Source organism: Protopterus annectens, chromosome 4.part1, assembly GCF_019279795.1.
Source record: "Protopterus annectens isolate FY-2018-M chromosome 4.part1, PAN1.0, whole genome shotgun sequence".
Classification (NCBI taxonomy): domain Eukaryota; kingdom Metazoa; phylum Chordata; order Ceratodontiformes; family Protopteridae; genus Protopterus; species Protopterus annectens.
In genome coordinates, this window is record NC_056734.1 from 453086171 (window position 1) to 453111550 (window position 25380).

At 39.6% G+C, this 25380-nt stretch overlaps 1 protein-coding gene across 1 annotated transcript in view; it reads right to left on the bottom strand.

The window, feature by feature from the left end:
* The window catches only part of SORD (sorbitol dehydrogenase), a 354351-nt gene extending 329556 nt beyond the window's left edge, over nucleotides 1-24795 (bottom strand). The window contains exon 1 of the mRNA XM_044070272.1: nucleotides 24585-24795. The gene's annotated coding sequence lies outside the window, so the exon portion shown is untranslated. The remainder of the gene's footprint in view (nucleotides 1-24584) is intronic.
* Nucleotides 24796-25380: the final 585 nt, after the last annotated feature.

The window sequence follows — 25380 nt, forward strand, 5'->3', positions numbered from 1 at the left end:
ACTGCACAAACCACAAGACACATAGCTCACCTGCACAGTGGGCCCCTCAACCTAAGCCCCTTAGGGAAAACAACTTGCCCAATACATTAATTAGAGGTGACTCAATAGTGAGGCACACTGATGTCCCACTCACTAGGCTAAATAAGGAGAAGTAACAGTCAGCTGTCTATCAGGTGCCAGAATCCGCTACATAACACATGCACTCAGGTCACTCCACAACAAGTACAAGTATGACTCTGTCATTGTCCATGTGGGTGTGAATGACCTAAGATGTACCTCCCTGGACTACATGAAAAGAGACATGGTGGATCTCTCTGATTATGTGGCTCAGGCAGATATGACCCTAGCTCTGAGCAGCATACTACCGTCGCCCAGAATGATACTGCAGTACAAGCAGAAAATGACTGACTTCAACAATTGGCTAAGTTTCTGGTGTCACTCTAAGGGGATCCAGTATTTGTCTGCTTGGGATAACATGATTGACAGACCTCTATGCTTTACCAGAGATGGCCTGCATCTGTCACCCCTGGGTTTCTGGATACTGGTTAAGGCTCTTGCCACCCCTATAGTGCCTTTTTCAGGCAGTGTTCCAAAGACCAAATTACCACTGTAACAGCTACAAATAAATGCAATCTGAGGGTCATGTTGCTCAGCGCTAGAAACCTAAATCTCAAGGTGCACTTGCTCGAAGCACTCCTCAAAATGGAGAACATCAACATTTGTGCTGTAACAGAGACCTGCTGTAAAATGGCAGAAAACACCCCTGTGCCACCAGGCTATAATTCATTTCACACCTTTCAGCCCCAGAACACAGACCGAGGCTCCAAAGATGGTGGTGTCCCCATATTCATAAAGGATATGCACACCTCCAGACTAGTAGTCCAGCATAATGCATCTAAGATACTTCAGGTACAACTAACATTAGGGTAAGATGGCAATTCTGGTCGCAGCCTGCTATAGGTACCCAACCATGTCCCAAGACTCTCACTCCATGTTCCTAAACACCCTGGAATCTATTAGGGTCAAATCCAACACCCTCATACTATGCGACTTCAACTACCCCTCCATCAACTGAGAAAACTATTCATGCACCAATACACTGGCCCAACGCTTCCTGGAATACATTAATTCCAATGCCTTGGACCAGCTCATTCTTACCCTCACTAGAGGAAGCAACATCCATGACCTAGTTATTATTAACATGGGCGACTGTTGCTCTACATCAGTAGTCAATTCCTCCCTGGTTAGATCCAACCACAAACTAATTACCATGGAAATCCACATTTCACCCACACCCCCTGCAAAGGTAACCACCATGACAAACTTCTCCAAAGCTGACTTTGGGCTCCTAAAAACAGAGGTGGCTAACTTCACGGCACCCATGCCAATGGAAAATAGATGCAGGACTGCTGAATCATACACCAATGCACTGTACGAACACGTACATAAAGCATGGAACTAGCCATACCCAACAGAACCAAGACACTCTACTCCAAAAAAAAGAAGCTACTCTGGTGATCCCCTGTCATTAATAAACTCTACAACAGAAGGAAGAAACTGTTGTAGAAAAAGGTGAAGTCCCAAGACTGGAAAAACTCCCTTATTAGCCTCAACAAAAAGTTGAGATCCCTCATCAAATCCTCTAAAGCCAGCAATGAAGCCAGAATTGTGGCAGACACAAAACAACCACAAAGCCTTCTATAGTTATATCAAGAATCTCCACAGCAATTCCCAGATTTGCTCCGAGTTACTGCACAATGGTACCTCCTATACTGAGCCAAAAGATATTGCGATCATATTGGCCAACAAATTCAGCGCCAACTTTACCCCTCTCTCAAAAGGGCCAATCACAATACCAGAAGAATGCCAGGCACCCAGCAATACTGCAGCACAGGTTGAAACTGCATTATCCATGGCCAAGAATACAGCTTCCATGGGCCCCGATAATATCCCTGGCTGTGTAGTACATGAACTACAAAGTGAACTGGCACCACATCTGTGTGCCCTGTTCACTCACAGCCTCACCTCAGACTTTGTCCCTACTGAATGGCGCACTGCTACAGTCATCTCTCTCCATAAAGGGGGGGAGACTACAGACCCTGGAATTATCGCCCGATTAGCCTAATAAGTCTGATATGTAAGGCAATGCAGCACATCATCATGGACCTAATTTACAAGGATATAGGTAATCTCCAAATTCTGGATCTCAAGCAATTTGGTTTTGTGAAAGAAGATCATGTCTGCTCAACCGGGCAGATTTCTTTGAATCAGTCACCAGAGCTGTGGATGAGGGTAAGGTGGTTCATACAGCCTACCTCGATTTGGCCAAGGCCTTTGATACCATTCCTCACTCAGGAATTATTGATAAACTCACCAATCTAGCCATCAACCCCTATATCGCCAGGAGGGTTGCAAACTGGCTCACAGATAGAACCCACAATGTGAAAGTAACAGACTCCAAGTCAGACTGCACAGCAGTCACGAGTAGAGTCCCACAGGGATTGGTCCTGGGTCCTCTCCTGTTTGGCATCTACTTCTCAGACGTCCAGGCCAACATGGAGGGACTCTGGCTGATCAGGTTCACAGATGATTGCAAGCTGGGAGCCATTATTAACTCCCCAAGTGATGCAGATATCCTACAGAAAGGCCTCACTGAGACCAATGACTGGTGTCGAAACCATGGCCTTAAGCTTAATGCCAAAAAAATGCGTTGTCATCCCCTTTGCGAAAAACTCAGTTCCCACCAATTACCACATCGATGGGAGCCCACTGAACACTGAAAGCGTTATAAGAGATCTGGCGACACAGGTTGACAGCAACCTCTCCTTCGACCACCACATTGCCGCTGTGGTCAGAAAGTTCTTCTATGTGGTCATCTTATTACCAAGGGCTTTGCACCCAGGAAGAAAGAGGTCATCATCTCTCTCTACTCTTCTTTCATTAGACCAATCATCAAGTATAATGCCCCATTTGGCATGTACCTCAATAGACACCTGCAACAGCTGGAGAGGCCACAAAAGTACCTCACAAAGAGGATCCTAGCCTTAAACACATGTCCTACATGGGCAGACTCAAACTCTCAGTCTCATATCATCTACTAAGAGACGATCTATGCTTGACTTACAAAGCCATGTCTGCCCAGCTCTGTTAGAAATGCTACATCTAAAGAAATCTCAATCCCGCCACATCACATGCTCCAGAGACCTCAACTTCATTACCACAATCAACAGAACATGCTGGAGGGACAGGTTCATAACCCAGAGACTGCCCATGCTCTGGAATAGACTTCCCATACATGTCAAGCAGAGCACCTCACTGGCCCTCTTCAAGAGAAATCTTGATGAGTGGATGGGAAATAGAAAGTTCACCCCGGAGATCACTTCAGTGGCACTGGGAACTAACGTCGGGCAGCACGATGCCAGGTCAATTCTATGGGCTAGGCTTGTACAGGCTCCAGGGCCATTAGCCTAGTGCACACCTATGAACCAACACATAAAAAGACATACATATTTTGTATTATGATTTTATGTATTAAAAATAAATTATTAGTAACAGTTATAAATCTGTGAGAGCAAGAGGACTGCCTTAATCTACAAACTTAGCCTCTAGTGTACCAACATGCCAAAGTTATGTAGGGATGTCTTCTGACTGTCTAGTATCATACCACAAGTGCATAATAAGTCTTGGACTACAACAGAAAAAAGTTGAACTGTACCTTGTTCTGTACTCATTTCTTCATAGGTACATAGGTTCAAAGAAGGTTACTAGGCTAATGGCCCTACAGCCCTTACAGGCCTAGCCATATTTATCCCACGTTGTCCCAATTGTCAGTGGTTAGGTGAGTGAAGTTCACAGAGGTAAGGGTTTATGGTAGTTAATACCGACTTCTTTGATCTGGGAGGGACATTAGTGCCATCCCAGGAGTGAATTTGCAGTCAGCCATCCATTCATCTAGGGGCTCTGTTTCATGTGAATTGGAGGCTTGTTCCAGAGAAGTGACAGTCTCTGGGAGATGTTTATATCTCTCCAGCATGACTTGTTCATGTCAGAGGCTAGGTTAAAATACCTGCAGCAAGTTACCCTCGCGCAGTTTAATTTATGAATGTGCAGCATTCCATCAGGGCCGGGTCAGAGACTGCCCTGTAAGCCAGGCACAGGTCACCCCTTGGCAACCTGTAGGAGACAGAATACAGTGACAGGGCTTTCAGTCTTTCAATGTAAGACTTGTTTTGTGTACCCTGTAATTTCCTGGTGAGAAACCTCTGAGGTCCCCAATTGTTGCTGGTGTCTGGTGAGGTACATGCAAAAGGAAGCACTGTACTCATGGTCTGATGAAGGTTGAGTATAATGGAATTACAACATGGAATTACAACATCCTTACATCTAGATTTGATGTCTTTACTTATAAGATGTACCACAAAGAAGGATTTCTTTACTATCTGTGGATATGTGGTGGTCAAAGTTCAGATTGCTATCAACCTGAGTACCCAGATCACGAAACACTGGGTCTACACTTAGGAGGCTGCTGTTTATAATGTAATTAGCAGGAATGTCAACTTTCCCAAAGGGAATAATAGTAATAATAATGCATTTTTTTTGCATTTAGCATTAATCCATGGCTTTGGCACCAATCATTTGTCTGTGTTAACCCTCTCTGCAGTATATTAACATCGTTGGGAGAACTCAGTGATTGCTCCTAATTTGCAATCATCAGCAAACTTTCTTGAAGAAGACAACTATGTTTAACAGAAATGATCTACCTTTAATGCACCTGAATTGGTTTGACTCCAGAGTTTGGAGATTACCTACATTCTTGTTAATAAGGTCCCTAATTATTGATTCCATGGTCTTCCAGATGAGCCTAAACAAGCTTATGGGACTATAATTCCCAGGGTCGGTTGATGGTCCCCCTTTGTGCAGAAGGATTACTGTTGCTGTACTCCATTCTGTCTGAACATAGCCAGGTCACAGGCTCTGGTTAAACAGGAAAACAAGTGGATCTGCTAGGTCATGTTGTTTATAAAAGGCAACCTGGGATGGTGTCTGGTCTCACTGATGCCATGTTTTTGGCCTTGGAGAACACAGAGATGACCCGCTGTCTTGATATAATAGGCTGGTAGATGACTGGAGGGGACAGGGGATGAAGTTTCCTCCAAATCTGTAAGCTAGCAGGTTGGCTATTACTTCCAATTGATTAAGGGTTGTGCCATCCACAACCAGTTCAGGTACTCCCTTTTAGATTCTTGCTGTAGTTAAAGAATGCCTTGTGATTATCTTTAGCTAGGGATGCTATTTTTGTTTGTAATTAGCTTTGGAGGACTTGACAAAATCTCTTATTTGTTTATGCAAGAGAGGGGTGTCTTCCTCTGCTGAACCAGTTCCCTTTTGTTCTTGGACATTAGTTTTTTCTCTTGTTGTATAGCCTCTTTACACTAGAGGCCCACCAGGGTGGCTTGATTTTTTCAGCAAGTCCTGGTATTAATCTGGTCAGCTACAGCCGATTCTCTACAACTGCTTAAGTGTAGATACAGGGCATTGGTGTACACCTCTGCATAGGAGTTCATGCTATCTGTATTCGAGGGGGCTTTAAAACTTCTTATACTATCACTTAGTAGGAGGCAATTTGTCTTTGAAAAATTCTTAAGTGTTTTTGAGCTTGATTGGGGTATCTGGTCTTAAAATTATATCAGATGAGACTGATTTATGGTCCGAACTTACCTGGGGGGACATCACATGGGATGGGTACAATGCATTCCCATGTTAGTGAGTACTAAGTCCAGTACATTTGAGACTCTTATGGGTGTGCTGACTAGCTGTTCTAGAGCATTAGCATTGACAAAGTCCAAAAACCTCTGTCCCATCATGCTTATTGACTAACAGATATAAACATTACTTTCTCAGCATAAATCAGACATAATGAAACAAACTTCTGGTGAACCCTGCATAATAAAGATATTAAATATGAAGTGCTCCAAAACTGACCCTAGAAGAACACCAGAAGACAATGATCATGCCCTAGAGCATTTTGTTAAGTACAAACAAGTGGTTGCATTTGTGAAAGACCACTGAAATCATTTAGCTAGTGTCAAGTCAAAATGAATAACTTCATGGAACGGGTCCCCTTCAGAATGCCGAAATTCAAAACTTCAGACATACTGTCTGCGATCATATGGGTTTCGAAGTTTTGAAATACTGTCATTCTGAATGGGAAATTGCATACAGCGCAGACCAGGAGATTTTCCTTGTTCTTGCTGTACTGCAATCTCGGAGTTGGTATATTTAAGTAGGGGGTGTGGGGGGCACAGCCCCTCACGTGGGGGGTGCAGGGTGGTGAAGCCCCTCTGCTATACACAGTTTAATGTGTGTTTTTTTATTTTTACGGGTCTAGTTCACATTTTCGAACATTCAAATGTTCGATCATATGGTCTCGGCCATATGAATTTCGAACATTTGAGTGTTCGGTTATGTGAAGTAGACCCCCTGTAACATATTCTAATTTCCTTTACTGCAAAGAACACAATCAGTCAAGGTCTTGGTCTCCATGAACACAAGAAACTTCATTCTTTTATATTGTTACTGCCTCCAGGCAGAATACTTTGTATGTATTATTTTGTATGTATTAAACTATCGCCACTGACCAATTAAAACTAAATACCTTTGTGTTATTCTGCTTACTAAGAATCTGCACACCCCTTATCTGTGCCTTTCCTTATTAGCCACAAGTTATGATCTTCAATGTTGGAACTTTCTATGCTGACAATATTCATGCTGGCAGGAAACAGATCATCAAAGACAGACAAACTATCAGAATCCATGTGGAAACAAGGTTTCCAAAATCAGAAAATATCATATATACACTAAACATTTTCCCCATCTTTACACTTCTCCCTTCACAATCCCTCATTTGATGCTATGAAGCATCACTCAGGTCATATATTTTCTGATGATTGGACAGTGGTAACAAGTCTTCAAAAGGGTAGACACTTTTTCACAGGCAATCAGATATTCATCACATGCTATTTCTTTCTGACTTTGACATGCACAATTCCTGTACAGATGCTTACCAAAAATGGTTTTGTAAGCAATAAAAACATGTCTGTGCTTTGATGAAGACAGTTTGAATATTGTTTCTGCTTTACACTCTCTCTCAAACAAATTTTCATACATCTGACTATAGTTCTTCAGCACACTTTTCTCACTATCTTCTTCTTCATTATGGTCTTCTTCAGTCATGGTTAGTGTCAAGGTTTCTACTCTATTTTTAATATGCACATTTTGAAAATTTGATACTTTTTCTTGATTCAAGAAACTTTACGATAAACATTTTGCATATAAATAAAATGATACCTAAAAGTAAAATAATTATAGCAATTAGCATGAAATTCTTTATAATACTTCCTCCTCAACAAGAAAATAAGTTAGTGCATGCCCATATGGAGCTGTCAGTCTGTTTTGCATGAGACCCAAAGGGGAAGGTTAATTTGGAATGTCTAAAAGTATTCCATCTGGAGTACAAAATAGTATACAGTACATCACAATTTACATAGTAAATCTTTACCTAAAAGATTTAAAAGGGACAGTATTTCAAACATGCTCTTTAAGGGACCTAACTGAATGGGAATAGGTTTTGCCTGTGGATAATCCAAGGGCACCTCAGAGACCCACACACCCCAAACAGATTTTGTGGAAAGTAGGAGGTGTTCTGTATTTAATGACCTGATCATAGAGCAAGTCGCTCCTGTGTCAACAAGAGATGGAAGAGTAAAATTACACACAGTATCCATTGGTACCAAAGGAAATAACCATGTCCCTGTTCATGCTGCCACATTGGTGACTGCCAAATAGTACTCCAAGTGGGTGGGTGTCTCTACTTTCTGTGTTGCTTGGATATTTGGTGGACGACATCGACATTTGTGCTACAACAGAGACCTAGTTCAAGGCAGCAGAAAGCACCCTTGCACTACCAGGCTATAACTCATTCCAAACCTTTCAGTCCCAAAACTTGGACCGAAGCTCCAAAGGTGGTGGTGTTTCCATATTCATAAAGGATGCTCACACCTCCAGACTGATAGCCCAAAATAATGCATCAGAGATACTTCAGGTGCAGCTAACATTGGGCAAGACAGCGATTCAGGTCATAACCTGCTATAGGTCCCCAACCATGACTCAAGACTCACACTCCATGTTCCTAAGCACCCTGGAGAATATTGGGGCCCAACCTAACACTATCATACTGGGCGACTTCAACTACCCCTCCATTAAATGAGAAAACTACTCATGTACCAATACACTTGCCCAATGTTTCCTAGAATTCATTAATTCCAATGCCTTGGACCAGCTCATTCTTTCCCCCACTAGAGGTAGCAACATCCTTGGCCTGGTCATTACTAACAAGGGTGACCATTGCTCTATACCAATAGTCAACTCCTCCCCTGGTTACATCCAGCCACAAACTAATAACCTTGGAAATCCACATCACTCCCACCCCCCCCCCCACCCCCACAAAGGTAACCACCATGAAAAACCTCTCCAAAGCTAACCTTGGGCTCCTAAAAACAGAGGTGGCTAACTTCACGGCACCCTTGCAGTTGGAGAACAGCTGCATGACTGCTGAATAATACACTAATGCACTGTATGAACACGTATACAAATGCATAGATCTTGCCATATTCAATAGAACCATGATGCTCTCCTCCAAAAAAGGAAGCCAATCTGGTGGTCTCCGGCCATAAACAAACTCTACAATGGAAGGAGGAAACTGATGTGAAATAACGTGAAGTCCCAAGACTGGAAAAACTCCCTTATCAGCCTCAACAAAAAGTTAAGATTCCTCATCAAATCCTCTAAAGCTAGCTATGAAAACAAAATTTCAGCAGATAGTAGACAACCACAAGGCCTTCCATTTTTATGTAAAGAATCTCCATGGCAATACCCAGATTTGCTCCGAGTTACTGCACAATGGCACCTCCTATGCCAAGCCAACAGATATTGCCAGTATACTGGCCGACAGATTCAGTGCCAACCTTACCCCTCTCTCCTCCCCCAAAGACCCACAATACCAGTAGATTGCCAGGCACCCAGCATTACTGCTGCACAGGTTAAAACAGCACTGTCCAAGGCCAAGAATACAGCTTCTATGGGACCTGACAATATCCCTGGCTGTGTTCTACATGAACTACAGAGTGAACTGGCACCTACCTGTGTGCCCTGTTCAATCACAGCCTCACCTCAGACTTTGTCCCTACCGAATGGTGCACTGCTACAGTCATCCCTCTCCACAAAGGAGGGATGACTACAGACCGTGGGAACTAATCGCTCCATTAGCCTGACAAGGCGATATGCAAAGCTATGGAATGCATCATCATGTACCTAATAAACAAGGATATAGGGAATCTCCAAACTCCTGATCCCACACAGTTTGGTTTTGTGAAGGGTAGATCATGCCTGCTCAACCTGGTCGACTTCTTGAGTCAGTCACCAGAGCTGTGGATGAAGGCAAGGTGGCTCACATAGCCTACCTTGATCTGACCAAAGTCTATGATACCATTCCCCACTCAGGAATCACAGAAAAACTCACTAATCTAAGCATCAACCCCTGCATCACTAGATGGGTTGCAAATTGGCTCACAGATAGAACCAATGATGAAAGAAGATAGAACTGCAAATAATCCAAAAAATCCACACAAGGAATGCTGAGAACAAAAACTTTATGAGACGCAAAGCTTTCGGGTATAACCCTTTTTCAATACTGAATACAAACATACAATAAGCAACTGCTTTTATACAAGCCAAAAAGTCACGTGACTGCAGCCAAAGTCACATGACATATTTAAAAAGCTGCAAAAAGGCTTCAAAAGAATTTTTTTTAAAAGGATATACATATATAGATACCTCTTAAGTATATATAAATACAGTAATATATAAAAAATATATGTATACAAATATAAAAATACATGTAATAACTATAGAACAAAGCAATAAATCAATCAAATTAATAATACAACATAATAAAATATTCATTTCAGGTTTCGTTGCAAACCAACAAGGATAGGTTTAACACTGACAGTGCTATTAATGCCAGGGGGGCTGTCAGCTCCTAGGCGCACTGTCCATTGATACTCTTTAGTCTCAAGGTAGTTGTTAATATCACCACACCTACTTGAGGGAACAACTAAATCTATGACCCTAAATTTAAATATATGTGTGTCCCCATAAGACTCAATGTGTTTAAATAAAGCATTCTGAGCACACCGTCTCCTTATTTCTGACTTGTGTTCAATAATTCTATCTTTGAGTCTACGTGTAGTCTTACCAACGTAGTATGCAGGGCATGCGACACATGATGCCATGTATACCACGTTGGTAGAAGTACAGGTGGCTTTAACATGAAATTTATATGTATGATGTGTTTTCAAATGTACAAATGTAACTGATTCCAAACCATTGACCAAGTCAGAACAACAGGAGCAGTGATAACATTGGTATGTTCCAAAATGAGATTCAGAGCACAAAGGTCTGTCAAAAGATAATTTAGAAGAAGCACGGAAATCCTTGTAGCATAGCATACTTTTAAGATTTCTCTTATTTCTAAAACTAAATAGTGGTTTATCACCTAACAATTTCATAAGTTCAGGCGATGCCATTAAAATAGGCCAGTACTTGTAGATTGTACGCTTGACAAGAGTAACCTTACTACCAAAACCAGTGACATATCTAAACCTCTGATGTATCTCAGTATTAGAGGTTATATTGACTATGATGTCAGAGTTTATAAGTTGTGGATTTCTAAAGTAAGGAGCATATAATAAATGTCTATTATTAGAGACATGATCTTTTAGTTCATCCAAAATAGTAGCAGCATAGCCACAGTCAAGGAAATCCTTGCATGTTTCATGTAACTGTGCATTGAAAGTAGCATCATCCGTATTGAGTCTGCTAACTCTAATAAATTGGGATTTAACCACACCCCGGAAGACGTGCGGGGCATGCATGCTTTCTGCATGTACATATCTGCCTATATGTGTCTCTTTCTTAAAAACAGTGGTATTAAGAATTCCATTTTTTAGAAAAATACTAACATCAAGAAAAGAAGCCTCTTTACTGGTAATAGTTGATTTAAACTTTAAAAAGGCTGTGGTACTATTCAACTTTAATAGATACTGTTCCAAACTAAACCTAGAACCATTCCAAATTAAAAAACAGTCATCAACGAAACGTTGGTAAAACACAACACGTGTATCCAAAAAATTAACACCATCATGCATATTATCTAGTTACCACTGATATAATACTAGATTTGCATACGTATTGGCCACGGGGGTGCCCATGGCAACCCCGTTGACCTGTAGATACGGTTGCTGATTAATGATAAACACATTGTGACTAAGCACCAAGTCCAAAAGTTGACATATATTTTGAATGGAGTCACAGGTTAATGATTTCTCAGCTGTTAAAAACTTTCTTATAGACTCTACACCATATAAATTAGGGATGACAGTAAACAGAGAAACAATATCTAAAGTAACAAATAAAAAATCATCTAAATTCCGTAGCTCACTATAGTACCAGATTGATAGTTTAGATAAAAAGTCACCAGTATCCTTAATAACAAAATTGCACTTATCTAAAAAAGGAAAAAGTTGTTTCTGGAGGTACACCGAAATAGGTTCGGTGACCCATCCATTGCCAGAGACAATGGGTCTCATAGGGGGATCCAACAGGCATTTATGTATTTTTGGAAGTCCATATAACTGAGGTGTAGTAGGACATGGCACAGAGAAAAAATAAAACAGTTCTAAATTAATGTTATTGTTGAACTGCATATCATAAATAGACAAATTAACATTAGTAATGTGTTTCTTAACATCCAATAGACTAATTTTTTAAAAAAATGATTGATCCACCAATAACTTCTCCATCGATGAATTATACCAAACCCTGTCCATAATTACAATACTACCACCTTTGTCAGCCTGTTTAATAATAATCTCCTCATTTCATTTAAGGTTTTCCAGTGCAAGATGTTGTTCATAAGTTATATTGTAACTAAACATCCTATCATGGACCTTATATTGTTCTCTAAAATCAGCTTCACAAACGTTATGAAAGGCAGTAGTAATAGGTGCATTTAAAGGTATAAAAACACTGCGTTTTTTAAGAACATTGCTAGAGTCAGAATTGACATTAAACAGCAATTTTAAATTTAAATTTCTTACAAACACTTTGAGATCAGTGATAATACTAACTAAATCTAGATTTCCCATGGGTATAAAACTTAACCCCTTAGAAAGAAGAGATACATGGAAGTCATTCAAAACGAAAGAAGAGAGGTTTAGAACTCCTCTTACGGTTTGCGGGCATTCTTGCCTTGTCTCAGTGGACTGTCGTGTTTTCGCTTCGTTGACAAAGTTTCTTGCCTCGTGAAGGAGGGGTCCCTTTTCTTTAGAGGCTCCTGCACACGTTCCGGTTTCTCTAGTTGAAATCGTTTTTCTACAAAGTTTAAAGTAGACTGATGTGTTTTTTTATTTACTTGCTTTGCATCCATCACCGAAGTCAAAGCGTTAGCTGAAGTTTCCATCACTGGCGCCATTACAGCATCAGCGTTAACGTTAGTAGAAGAAGGAGTGGTTATAGGTTCAGTGAAATTTAAAGTAACAGTGTCCTTCAACGGAGGATCGGCGCCAGTAATCAAATTTGAAATGGAAGGTTGAAAATCATCTAGCGCTCTCACAGAAGTAATGGCATAAGTTTTTTTGTTAGATATTTCTAATATTGAATCTCTTGGGTCATTCCTTGGCCAGGAGAAGATGTGACCCAAACGAAAATCATTGATATCTCGAGAAAGTTTTTGTTTCTTGACTATCTCGAGTTTATCATCTAATTCACGAAATTTACTAAATAAAGAGTTATATCTATGAGACATATCAGAAAAACATGTCAAAGATTTAAGTTCTTCATCTAGTTTAACAATCTCAGTTTTTAGTTCTTGTTCAACAGAGATAAAATATTCATTCATCAGTGACATATAGTCTAAACTAAGCTTTAAATTCATTTGCTGCCATCTTTTAAGTAACTCGGGATACACATTCCCATAAGATGGAATTTTTAGGATCCTTAGACCCCGAGGAACTATCCCCATTTTAAGGTATGCAGAAAAACTGAACCTCTGCCACTGAAAACGTTTGAATGAACCTACTTTTCATTCAAAAAGCATGATTTTATAGTTAAAAGTATCAATGTCACCTTTAGGTAGGCTGTCCAAGTTGACCTGCGTTCCATTCTCAGGAGCAATAGCAGGAACAAAATCCAATAAGGGATTCACCTCTTGCATGAACAAAGACTGTAGTGATTCCATTTTTTCAGTGTTAAGTAACAGGCTGCAAAAAAGGCTACCAAATATAGTTACTCAACAGTCCAGCAAAGTAACACCAATGATGAAAGAAGATAGAAATGTAAATAATCCAAAAAATCCACACAAGGAATGCTGAGAACAAAAACTTTATGAGACGCAAAGCTTTCGGGTATAACCCTTTTTCAATACTGAATACAAACATACAATAAGCAACTGCTTTTATACAAGCCAAAAAGTCACGTGACTGCAGCCAAAGTCACATGACATATTTAAAAAGCTGCAAAAAGGCTTCAAAAGAATTTTTTTTAAAAGGATATACATATATAGATACCTCTTAAGTATATATAAATACAGTAATATATAAAAAAATATATGTATACAAATATAAAAATACATGTAATAACTATAGAACAAAGCAATAAATCAATCAAATTAATAATACAACATAATAAAATATTCATTTCAGGTTTCGTTGCAAACCAACAAGGATAGGTTTAATACTGACAGTGCTATTAATGCCAGGGGGGCTGTCAGCTCCTAGGCGCACTATCCATTGATACTCTTTAGTCTCAAGGTAGTTGTTAATATCACCACACCTACTTGAGGGAACGACTAAATCTATGACCCTAAATTTAAATATATGTGTGTCCCCATAAGACTTAATGTGTTTAAATAAAGCATTCTGAGCACACTGTCTCCTTATTTCTGACTTGTGTTCAATAATTCTATCTTTGAGTCTACGTGTAGTCTTACCAACGTAGTATGCAGGGCATGCGACACATGATGCCATGTATACCACGTTGGTAGAAGTACAGGTGGCTTTAACATGAAATTTATATGTATGATGTGTTTTCAAATGTAACTGATTCCAAACCATTGACCAAGTCAGAACAACAGGAGCAGTGATAACATTGGTATGTTTCAAAATGAGATTCAGAGCACAAAGGTCTGTCAAAAGATAATTTAGAAGAAGGACGGAAATCCTTGTAGCATAGCATACTTTTAAGATTTCTCTTACTTCTAAAACTAAATAGTGGTTTATCACCTAACAATTTCATAAGTTCAGGCGATGCCATTAAAATAGGCCAGTACTTGTAGATTGTACGCTTGACAAGAGTAACCTTACTACCAAAACCAGTGACATATCTAAACCTCTGATGTATCTCAGTATTAGAGGTTATATTGACTATGATGTCAGATGTCACAGATAGAACCCACAGTGTGTAAGTAGCTGACTCCAAGTCAGACTGCCAACCAGTCATGAGTGGAGTCCCACAGGGTTCCGTCCTGGGTCCTTTCCTGTTTGGTATCTACTTCTCTGAAGTCCAGTTCAACTCGAATGGACACTGGCTGACAAAGTTCGCAGACAATTGCAAGTTGGGAGCCATAATTAACTCCCTACGTGATGTTGACATCCTACAGAAAGGCCTCACTGAGACCAACGACTGGTGTCAGAACCATGGCCTTAAGCTCAATGCCAAAAAATGTGTCGTCATCCCCTTTGGGAAAAACCCGGTTCCCATGAATGAACACAGAAGGCGTTATAAGAGATCTGGGGACACAGGTTGACAGCAACCTCTCTTTTGGCCACCACATTGCCACTGTGGTCAGAAAGTCCTTCTATGTGGCACATCTCATAACTAAGGGTTGTGCATCCAGGAAGAAAGAGGTCATTGTCTCCCTCTACTCTTCCCTCATTAGGCCAGTCATCGAGTACAATGCCCCATTTGGCATGTACCTCACTAGACACCTGCAACAACTGGAGAGGCTACAAAAGTACCTCACAAAGAGGATCCTAGGCCTTAAACACTTGTCCTATATGGACAGACACAAAAAACTCCAACTATTCTCTGTCTCATATCACCTACAAAACACAAGCCTCTTAGCTTTCCTTAAGGACTCCTCTCGAACCTCTTGTCAGGACAAATCCAAAAACAAACAAAAGAGAGTCCAAACTGGCCGTAATTGTTTATTATAAAACGTAAGTGCTTTCAGGTTAAAAAACCCTTCATCAGACAAACTTCACATAATCATGACAGTCCTTAAATATTACAACATTTCTAAAAGCAACCAATTACTTTCTATACTTGACTCGCCTTTTCTTTAAGGCTGGTTTTAAAGGTACAGAACTATTTAACCCAGGTGGGTTGTCAGCAGCCAACTGTATGATCCATCTTAACTCTGCATACTCTATCACTGACAATGCCCCCCCCCCTCTTTTTTTTCATCTGTGTAACCTGCAGAACCATAAAAACAAAAGTATGATCTGGAAAGCTGGGAACATGCTGGTACAATGCATTATGTTTAACTGTCTGTCTAATAGATGACAAATGGTGCAATATTCTTGTTTTTAGCTTACAATTAGTTTTTCCAACATAAAAACCCGGACATGACTTGCAGCATGCCAAGTAAACCACATTCTCTGTATGGCAATCTGCATAAAACTCAAATGTGTATTTTTTGTTTGTAACAGGATGTATAAAATAATTTAAACCATTCACATTTGAACATGCTTTGCAATGCCTACAGGGAAAAGTCCCTGTTCTCATGTGTACAGAGGAAACACTGTTAGCCTTCCTCTTATTTTTTAAACCAGGTTCTGTGCATAACATGTCTTTTATATTACTATTTTGCTTGAATGTAAATCTGGGTTTCTCATCTAAAATATCCTTCAAGTGATTGTCACTTCTTAATATCTTCCAGTTTTGCTTAATATCACATATCCCAAACACAGTTACTATAACGTAGTATTACCTTAGTTTTTTTATCATACTTATTACATGGCTTTGGTGCAGCGGTAGCATTATTGCCTCACAGCAAGAGGTTCTCCCATTCGATTCTCGTCTGGAGCACCTTCTGTGTGGAGTCTGCATGTCCTCCCCGCAGTCGAGTGGCGTTCGAAAGACATGCATAGAATGGGAGTGCCTTCGTTGAAGGTTGGACGTCGAGCTGGCACCTCGGCACCATAAAAAACTACTGCCAATCATTAGCGGACCGGAGTTCCACTGTGGCGACCCCTAACTGGGAAAAGCCAAAAGAAGAAGAACTTATTAGATGGCTTCATCTTGTCTCCCTGCTGTTCTTTATTATCAGAAAACCATGGTCTAGCCCTGGCTTCCCTGTTAGATATTATACTGTTCTTAGTTTTTTGTAAATTTTCCTTTGAATACCCCTTTTCCTTAAGATGTTCATTTAACACATCAGTTTCTTATGAAACTCATTATTATCTGTGCACAGCCGATAAACTCTGTATCCTTGCCCTTGCATAATATTATGAAAAGTATGCCTGGGATGCATGCTACGTGCATTCAAATAATTTCTCAGGCATTGTTTCCTATGCAAGGTGGTGTTTATCGTACCAGTTACATTTTTATTTAATGTGACATCTAAAATGGCAATGGTCTCATTGCTGTGCTCTACTGAAAACCTAAGAAAACCAGTAGTTTTCTCCAGGTAATCAGCAAAGTTTAACAGTTCATCACTGCCCTGTGCCCACAACAAAAAATATCAACAAATCTGGCATAAAAAATTGAAGTCTTCTATAGATGTTCACATTTAAAAATGTTTTTATCTTCCCACAAGGCTAACACTAATGCATACAGTTTGATGAGAATACTAACACTTTAATCCTGGAAGCACTAGCATTTGTGTTGGAACACATTATAGGCAGGTACAGGGTGTTGTCATGGGCACACCCTGTGCCAGCTCATATTCTAATTTAGTGTTAGCCTTCTGGGAAGATAAAAACATTGTTAAATGTGAACATCTATGGAAGACTTCAACAATTTTTTATGCCATGATTTGTTGATGATATTTTTTGTTGTGGTCACAGGGCAGTGATGAACTGTTAAACTTAGTTGATTACCTGGAGAAAACTACTGATTTTCTTAGGCTCTCAGTAGAGCGTAGCAATGACACCATTGCCTTTTTAGATGTCACATTAAATAGAAATGTAACTAGTAAGATGAACACCACCTTGCATAGGAAACAGTGCTGGAAAAATCATTATTTGAATGCACATACTTCATAATATTATGCAGGGACAAGGACACAAGAGTTTCTCGGCTGTGCACAGACAATAATGAGTTTCACAAAGAAATAGTGTTAAATGAACATCTTAAGGAAAAGGGGTATTCAAAAGAAAATTTAGAAAAAACTAAGAACAGTATAATATCTAACAGGGAAGCCAGGGCTAGACCATGGTTTTCTGATAGTAAAGAACAGCAGGGAGACAAGATGAAGCCATCTAATGTTTGTTTGTGCCTTTCAGCTTTTCACGGTTAGGGGTCGCCACAGTGGAACTCCGTTCCACTAATGACTGGCAGTAGATTTTTTTTTTACGTGCAGAGTTGCCAGCCCTGACGCACAACCTTCAATGAAGATACGCCAGTTCATGCATGTCTCCACACAGAAGACGCTCTAGCTGAGAATCGAACAGGACAACGTCTTACTGCGAGGCAACAACGCTACCGCAGCACCACCACCACCGCAGTCTAAAATGAAGCCATCTAATAAGTATGATAAAAAAACCTAAGGTAATGCTACGTTATAGTAACAATGTGTATGGGATATGTGATATTATTAAGCAAAACTGATACTAAGAAGTGACAATCACTTGAAGAATACTTATATGAGAAACCCAGATTTACCTTCAAGCGAAATAGCAATATAAAAGACATATTATGCATAGAACCTGGTTTAAAAAATAAGGTCAACAGTGTTTCCTCTGCACACATGAGGACAGGGACTTATCCCTATAGGCATAGCAAAGCATGTTCAAATGTGAATGGTTTAAATTACTTTATACATCCTGTTACAAACAAAAAATACATACTTGAGCTTTATGCAGATTGCCACACAGACAATGTGGTTTACTTGGCATGCTGCAAGTCATGTCCGAGTTTTTATGTTGGAAAAACTAATTGTAAGCTAAAAACAAGAATATTGTACCATTTGCCATCTATTAGACAGAAGGATAAACATAATGCCTTGTACCAGCATGTTTCCAGCTTTCCAGATCACACTTTTGTTCTTATGGTTCTGCATGTTGCACAGATTAAAATAAAGGGGGGGGGGTATTGTCAATGATACAGAGTATGCAGGGTTAAGATGGATCATACAGTTGGCTGCTGACAATCCACTTGGGTTTGTTTTTGGATATCGCCTACTTAGAGGTGATCTCTGCTTGACTTACAAAGCCATGTCTGACCCAGCTCTGTTAGAAATGCTACATCTAAAGAAATCCCAATCCCTCCACACTACATGCTCCAGAGACATCAACCTTATTACCACAATCAAAAGAACAAGCTGGAGGGACAGGTTCATAACCCAGAGACTGCCCACGCTATGGAATAGACTTCCCATACATGTCAAGCGGAGCACCTCACTGGCCTGGCCCTCTGGCCCTCTTCAAGAGAAATCTTGATGAGTGGATGGGAAATAGGAACTTCACCCCGGGGATCACTCCAGTGGCTCTACTCAACAGAGGCACTGGGAACTAAGGTCGGGTGGCATGATGCCAGGGTAATCCTATGGGCTAGCTTGTAAAGGCTCCAGGGCCATTAGCCTAATACACACCATGAACCTATGGAATGGTAGGTTGAAAAGATGGAGAGAAAGATGGATGCCGAGAGAAATGTCATACATTGTGCCAGTGTCTGCTCTGATGACAAGTACAGCAGGGGCTAATGCAGTGCCCGTATTGCTGAGTCTGTGGCGAAGTAGCAGGGTAATAATTTTGTTGATATTGTCCTGGGGCTTGCTGTGGGAAGAATTTAAATTTACGTCTACCTCCGTGATTTTTCCTCCCCCATCCACTTCCCTGTGAAGCGGTATTAAATTATTGAAGTTGAACATCTGTAAATTTCTTTGTTGTTCTTTTTCTCTTCTGACTATATTGTCTGTCGCATATTGTGATTGGTTAACAACTTGACGAATACCTAAAATGGGCCAATTGAGACAGACTTTCTTAATCTGTTCCTGTATTGGTGGTAAAAATGCTGATGACAGCCCACCGGCTACTGTTCCCTCTGTAGGCTCTGGGTGCCCAGAAAAAGCTTTGGACACAGCTATCATTATCTGGAGATATGCATCAATAGATTCATTCTCTTTGGGCAGTTTCCCATTTAGGTGTTGGAAGTCATGCTGTAGTAATTTCTTTCAGTAAATTATCTCTTGCGGTTTGAAACCCATTGTCTGTGTGTTTTGGAATATTACCTCCTACAGCTGATTTTTCTCATATTTTCTTGAAAATATCTGGAGGTGTGGAGGCCTTTAAAACTGCTCATAAATCTCATAACTGCATATGTCCTTCTAAAATTTTAGCATATTTACCTGAATGTGTTTGAATAGGAGGAAGAGAGTCTACAATAGTCTAAATCTAGTGCAGTCTACAAGTGCACCATCCTTGCAGTAGGTTTGGCATCCCCGTCACAGGCTGCTGCAGGATTAGGTACCTCCCTCAACAGGTGATTCTGAGTATCAGAAGCTATGTTAATGGTAGGGATGTCATTATCACAGGATGTCAGACTCTGATGCACCCCCAAAGCTATGTTTAGGAGGTGGATTCCACCTATATTCTTCTCCATCAATGATTATTGGAAGTTGAGTAACTAACTTTTTAAACTTGTTCAGAGCATTTTCTTAGTAGACACATTTAATCGTTTTATCTGTATGATTCTTCCCAGATGCATGCTTATGTTTTTGATATGACCACTTACCCTTATTTGCTATTCTCATTATTATTTGATCAGAATGTGAAACAACATGTTACCATCATCATCACTGTCGGAATCTAGTGCTGTAAACTGATCCTTGGGGAAAGGCAGAAGCATTGGAAGGAGCTTGGGAAGTACGGGGAGAAATAGTTCGAGGGCTATCTGAAAATCATTACTCTTCCTGCTCTCCCGGAGAGAGAAGGAGTGACTCCTGCTTCACAGGAAGCAGAATGATCATAATGGGGGTGGGGAGCTGAAGGAATCAGAGGCCAGTCATCGTCAGACAAATCAGGTTGGGTTACCTTTAACTTATTTTAAAGGATAAAGACCCCAGTTATCATGAGACTTATCATCTGCACATTTTTTAAATATATTTACTGTTCTGCTAGTTGCCTGTAGCTGTGTTTTTAATCTAGATGAATTATATTTTAAATTTCTAACTACAGACTCCTTTAACTTATTTTTTAAGATTCTTTTTGCCAGTCATTAAAGTTGGACCAACAAGAGGAAGGTACTTTATTTCCTTTCTGTTTCAGTTTCTTTTTAAGATTCTCTAATGTAGCGTTGTCAAAAGTTCCGCCCTCAGGAAATTGCAGTCCACCATCATTTATAGTGATCTCGGACCACATTATCAAAAACAGTTCAGTAAATCTCAGCAGTGCGCCCTATAACCTACTCACTGAACTCCTAATGAATGCAAATAAACCAAATAAGGCACCTAAAGCAAGTTTCCTTAAACAAAGGCAAGGCTCACAGCTAGAAAACCCCTGAAGTTTTGGTAAAAATATCAATAAATTGATAGGAGACTAAAAATTAGCATGATGTAATATTGGTAAATAAAGGGCAAATTATCTCCTCATTTAGAAATGTAGCTGAAATCTTTGCTGAATTTTTGGAAAGCAGTTGCACCTGGTGTACAGGCTAGCTATCTCCCCTACCATCACATACTGCTGAAAAACACCTTTTATTTACATCTTGATACATTATTAGAAATAAAGAGCTGAATAAAGAACATCCCTTCATTTGAAAAAACAAGCTCTGACAGTCTCTACCCAACTTTCGTGATACACTGTGATGCCTTTTTTTCACCCTACTAGTTCATATTACTAATGCATCTTTATACTCCAAGAATCTTCCTGACCTCTGGGATAGATATAGACCAATAGCTCTTGATGATTTCCACAATTCTGCAAAAAGTCTGCATCTTGCCTGTTATGGTCTAATGATTTAACACTGAAACAGATTTTAAGGTGCTTGATGCAACCATAGTGCTGCTAATCTTAGCAAATAACGCACAGTTAATATGCGTCTTTCGGTCAGTTTGGTCTATACCTTTGACTCATCAACTTTTCAAGTCTGGCAATTGAAATAAGGCCCAGACCATCCATCCTGGAAATGACTCTACCTCGAGAAGCATATAATTTAAAGTACAAATTAATTAGTCCTTTGCAAATCAAAAGGGGGTCCCTTAAGGCAGTATCATAGCTCTGCAGTTCTTTTCAATCTTGCCTCAGCACTTCTAAAAGTGCCCCTTTAGCAAGGGTAACTTATCATTTGGTATGCCATCCAGTCTTATTAACTGGTCAGGTTCATGCTAGGTAAATATCTGCTTATGCATGAATGGTTCGTGCAACTAACCTATCAACTGAAAAAATCTCAAACCATGCTAATTAACACATCAAAAAGGTAGGCATACACACTTGGTAACTGGTCTATTAACTCTATTAGTAAATTTCACTCTAAAATATTTTGCTATTAAAAATCCTTAGTGTTTGTCGTGACCCTAAGTTAACATTTACCAGTCACATTTAAAGCACATTAAACAAAGCAACTTTAGTATATTCTACAACCTGCTACAGACTTTAGTATCTTCTCACACATATAGCTATTACAGATGTCGGGACGGATATACTGATACCCATTCCAGAATACACTATAGCCCTTGTAACTTTTGACTGACGTCCAGACATGATAGGAGTGATATTCCTACAGCATTACTGTTTGCCATTATCACCCCCCCCCCACCAAAACAACAAGAAGTTTCCTTGTTTGCATATGTTAATTTTCAGGCTGTTCTAAGGAAATCATTGCCCAACCTTAAAAATAACCATAACAAGTTAAAACAAACACTAGGGGACTCTGCTCCTACACAGACATTTCATTAAAACCAACACAGCCTCAAACCTCACTTGCTCCTCAAAGTTGGAATATTAAACAATATGAGGCGATTACTATTCAACAATGATGACTGTGGTGATGGTGCTGCGGTAGCATTGTCAACTCACAGTAAGACGCCCTGTTCGATTCTCAGCTAGAGCGTCTTGTGTGTGGAGACATGCATGAATGGGTGTACCTTCGTTGAAGGTTGCGCGTCAGAGCTGACAACTCAGCACGTAAAAATCTACTGCCAATCATTAGCGGACCGGAGTTCCGCTGTGGTGACCCCTAACCGGGAAAAGCCGAAAGACACAACAACAACTATTCAACAATGATGAAGATGATTGGAGACAGCAATCAGTGTGCCCAGTGTAAATCCAGCATTACCCACAGGAATAAATCCAGCTGCTAAAGTCACAGAAATAACTGCTGTTGCTCACTCCACACTGCTAAACAGTGGTCACTCTACACTGCTAAAAAGAAAACATAAAAATAAATAACTCACGCTCACATGTACCATAATACTGTTCCTTGGAGCAGAATATGTAAACATTTAAAAAAATCATGAGATGCAAACAGTGTCCAAGCAAACAGGTCCACTCATCTGCTCACCTGACACCTTTAAAAAAAAAAAAAAAAAAAATATGTCCTGTGCCAAGCATTAGTGCGCATATGTTCAGCACATGTGCAGTACAGCAGTACTTACCCTTAACATTCCCTACACAGGAGAAGTCACAGAGGAGTATGGAAGTCAGTTTACCAATGGCATTAAAAGTATTTTTGTCTTAAATAATGTCATTGTATAACAGGAACAACTCGTATTCACTTGTACGTAATGCACAATTTATATAGGGATGGCTTAGATGGATCATATGGGTTTTACTGTTGTGATCAATCACACCACCTGTAGTAAATCCCGTATCACACAAAGCCAAACAGGAGTTACTGCTAAAGTGTCCCACGACCTATACACTCTGTATGGATTCCAAAAGATTTTGCTAGCAGTCACGGTCCCCAGATAAAATCAGATATTATATGTTGCCACTTCCCTGGTATTTTGACATAATTTCTGCATATTTATTGTTGTGTTATCTATGACACTCCTCCTCCTGTTTTACCAATCAAATGTCCATTTACTCCACAATACCTAGCTTTTGTCTGAAAATAAGCTCTTTTGGAACAGTCTATTTAACCATAAACTAAAGAAATTAAATTAATAAAAACCTTATGTGATTCAGATGTAAATGAGCTGTCAGTCAAAACTCAGAAATTACTATGTTTTGGGTGTGCACCAGTTATATGTGTTTGCACTTGTCATATGGGGTACAGTGCAGATCCACGTGGACCTTGTTCAGATGTAGCTTGGTTGCTCTGCTTAGTGTGCTGACTAAAGACAGATGTTAGGCAAATGGGGGCCAATGCAACAGAACTCTGAACTATAGAAAGTAGCTTATCTTTTCTTGTAAAGTGAGCCATATAAGTTATTTTGTTTTAAATGTGAAATCCAAACAATATCACTGTTAAAATGATGTAAATAAAGTAAACCAGTTTCACAAACACACTCGTACACAAACAAATACACACACAACTACACAACAACAGAGGATACTACTACTTATAAAACTAGTGTCCATTCTGTTGTTATAATTAACGAGAACAGGAAAGCACACTGTCCCATGGGGTGTGCTTTTGAACTGTTTTGCTCTTATGTTACACTAAGTGATCACAGCTTGATGTAATGTTGCAAGAGCTGGGCAAGGCTTGTGGTGACTGTAGAAAAGTGGCTAGTATGCAGATCTGTTTCATCTACATCAAGCAGGGTACATGATGATACAGAGATGGTGTTTAATTTTCCAAAAAGACCTCTGAGAGTACAATTGATGCTATTTGCCTGCTTTCTACAAACCTAACCTAGAAACAATTCATGTGATGTATGCAGAGGTATAAAAAGCTAGGCGTGTCAGAGTAGGAGACTGAAAGGGGGACATAAAACACACTATGAAAGACTGTCGTTCAACTACTTTAAGAAATTAAGCAGCTTAGACACAAAATCATATTTCTCTAAAACAAAAACAAAAAAAAAACAGTTTAATTCCACTACAGTCATGGAAATGATGCAGAAAAATTAAAATAAAGAAGATAAATGTAATTTTATTTAAAAAAGGGATAATCTAGAAATCAAGGCATATATACAATAGTTCTTGTACTCATACTTTTTGAAAATATATAACTATTTAATTTTAAGAAAAAAACTTTATGCTTAAAAGAGGAATTCAGTACATCAGTAAACAGTGTAAAGAGACCCATAAATTAAAACATAATTACATTTGCAAAGGACAGATGTGTTTATTTATATGTACCTGAAATATGAACTCCAGCCTCATTTCCTAATTGCAGATTTGGTAATTAGACTCTCAGGGTCTTCTAATACCAACACAAAGTTCTAAAGCTGCCAAAACAGCAACTGATGAAAGCAAAATATCTGGGCTTCTGCAGTCAAGCACATTACAATGTACACAAACCCACATTCAATCACACTGCTTTCCTGTTCAATATTCGCACAAAAGCAAAGGACCCTGTCTTGGCAAGCCTGCATAAGGGCCCCGGTAGTCAGTGCTGTCTATCTTATGCCTGATATTTTCTGTTAGTATGCAACTGCAATGTAGTAATCATACAGAAGAATCAGGAAACTGTTGGGGAGTGGCAAAAGGCCAGGAGGAGGGGAACAAAAGTAGTTTTCTGTATGAGATTCCAAGTATAACAACATGCCAAGAAAAAGTGTTAGTGATTTGAAACTTTAACATTAGTACTGACAGAACTATTTGAATTTGCAGAATCACATCTGACCTGTCATCTTGTTTCTTTTTAATTGTTCAGTGAGAATCCTTCCATCCCTGTTTCTCCTTAGGGTGTCTACTGCACAATATTTAGAGACATGAGATAAAAATTTAAAGGCAGATCTTGGTACGTGGTTGGTATAATAGTTAAGGTGTTTACCATCAGAGATGCAAGCTACAGAGTTTGATACACATCTTTGAAAGGAAAGCTGGCTAAACTTAAAATAGCCCACAGGGGTAGCCAGCATATGTACATCAGTCAGGTTTGCATTTTATCGCGCTTCATATTTGCATTTCATTTGGAAGAATTTTCTGTGCT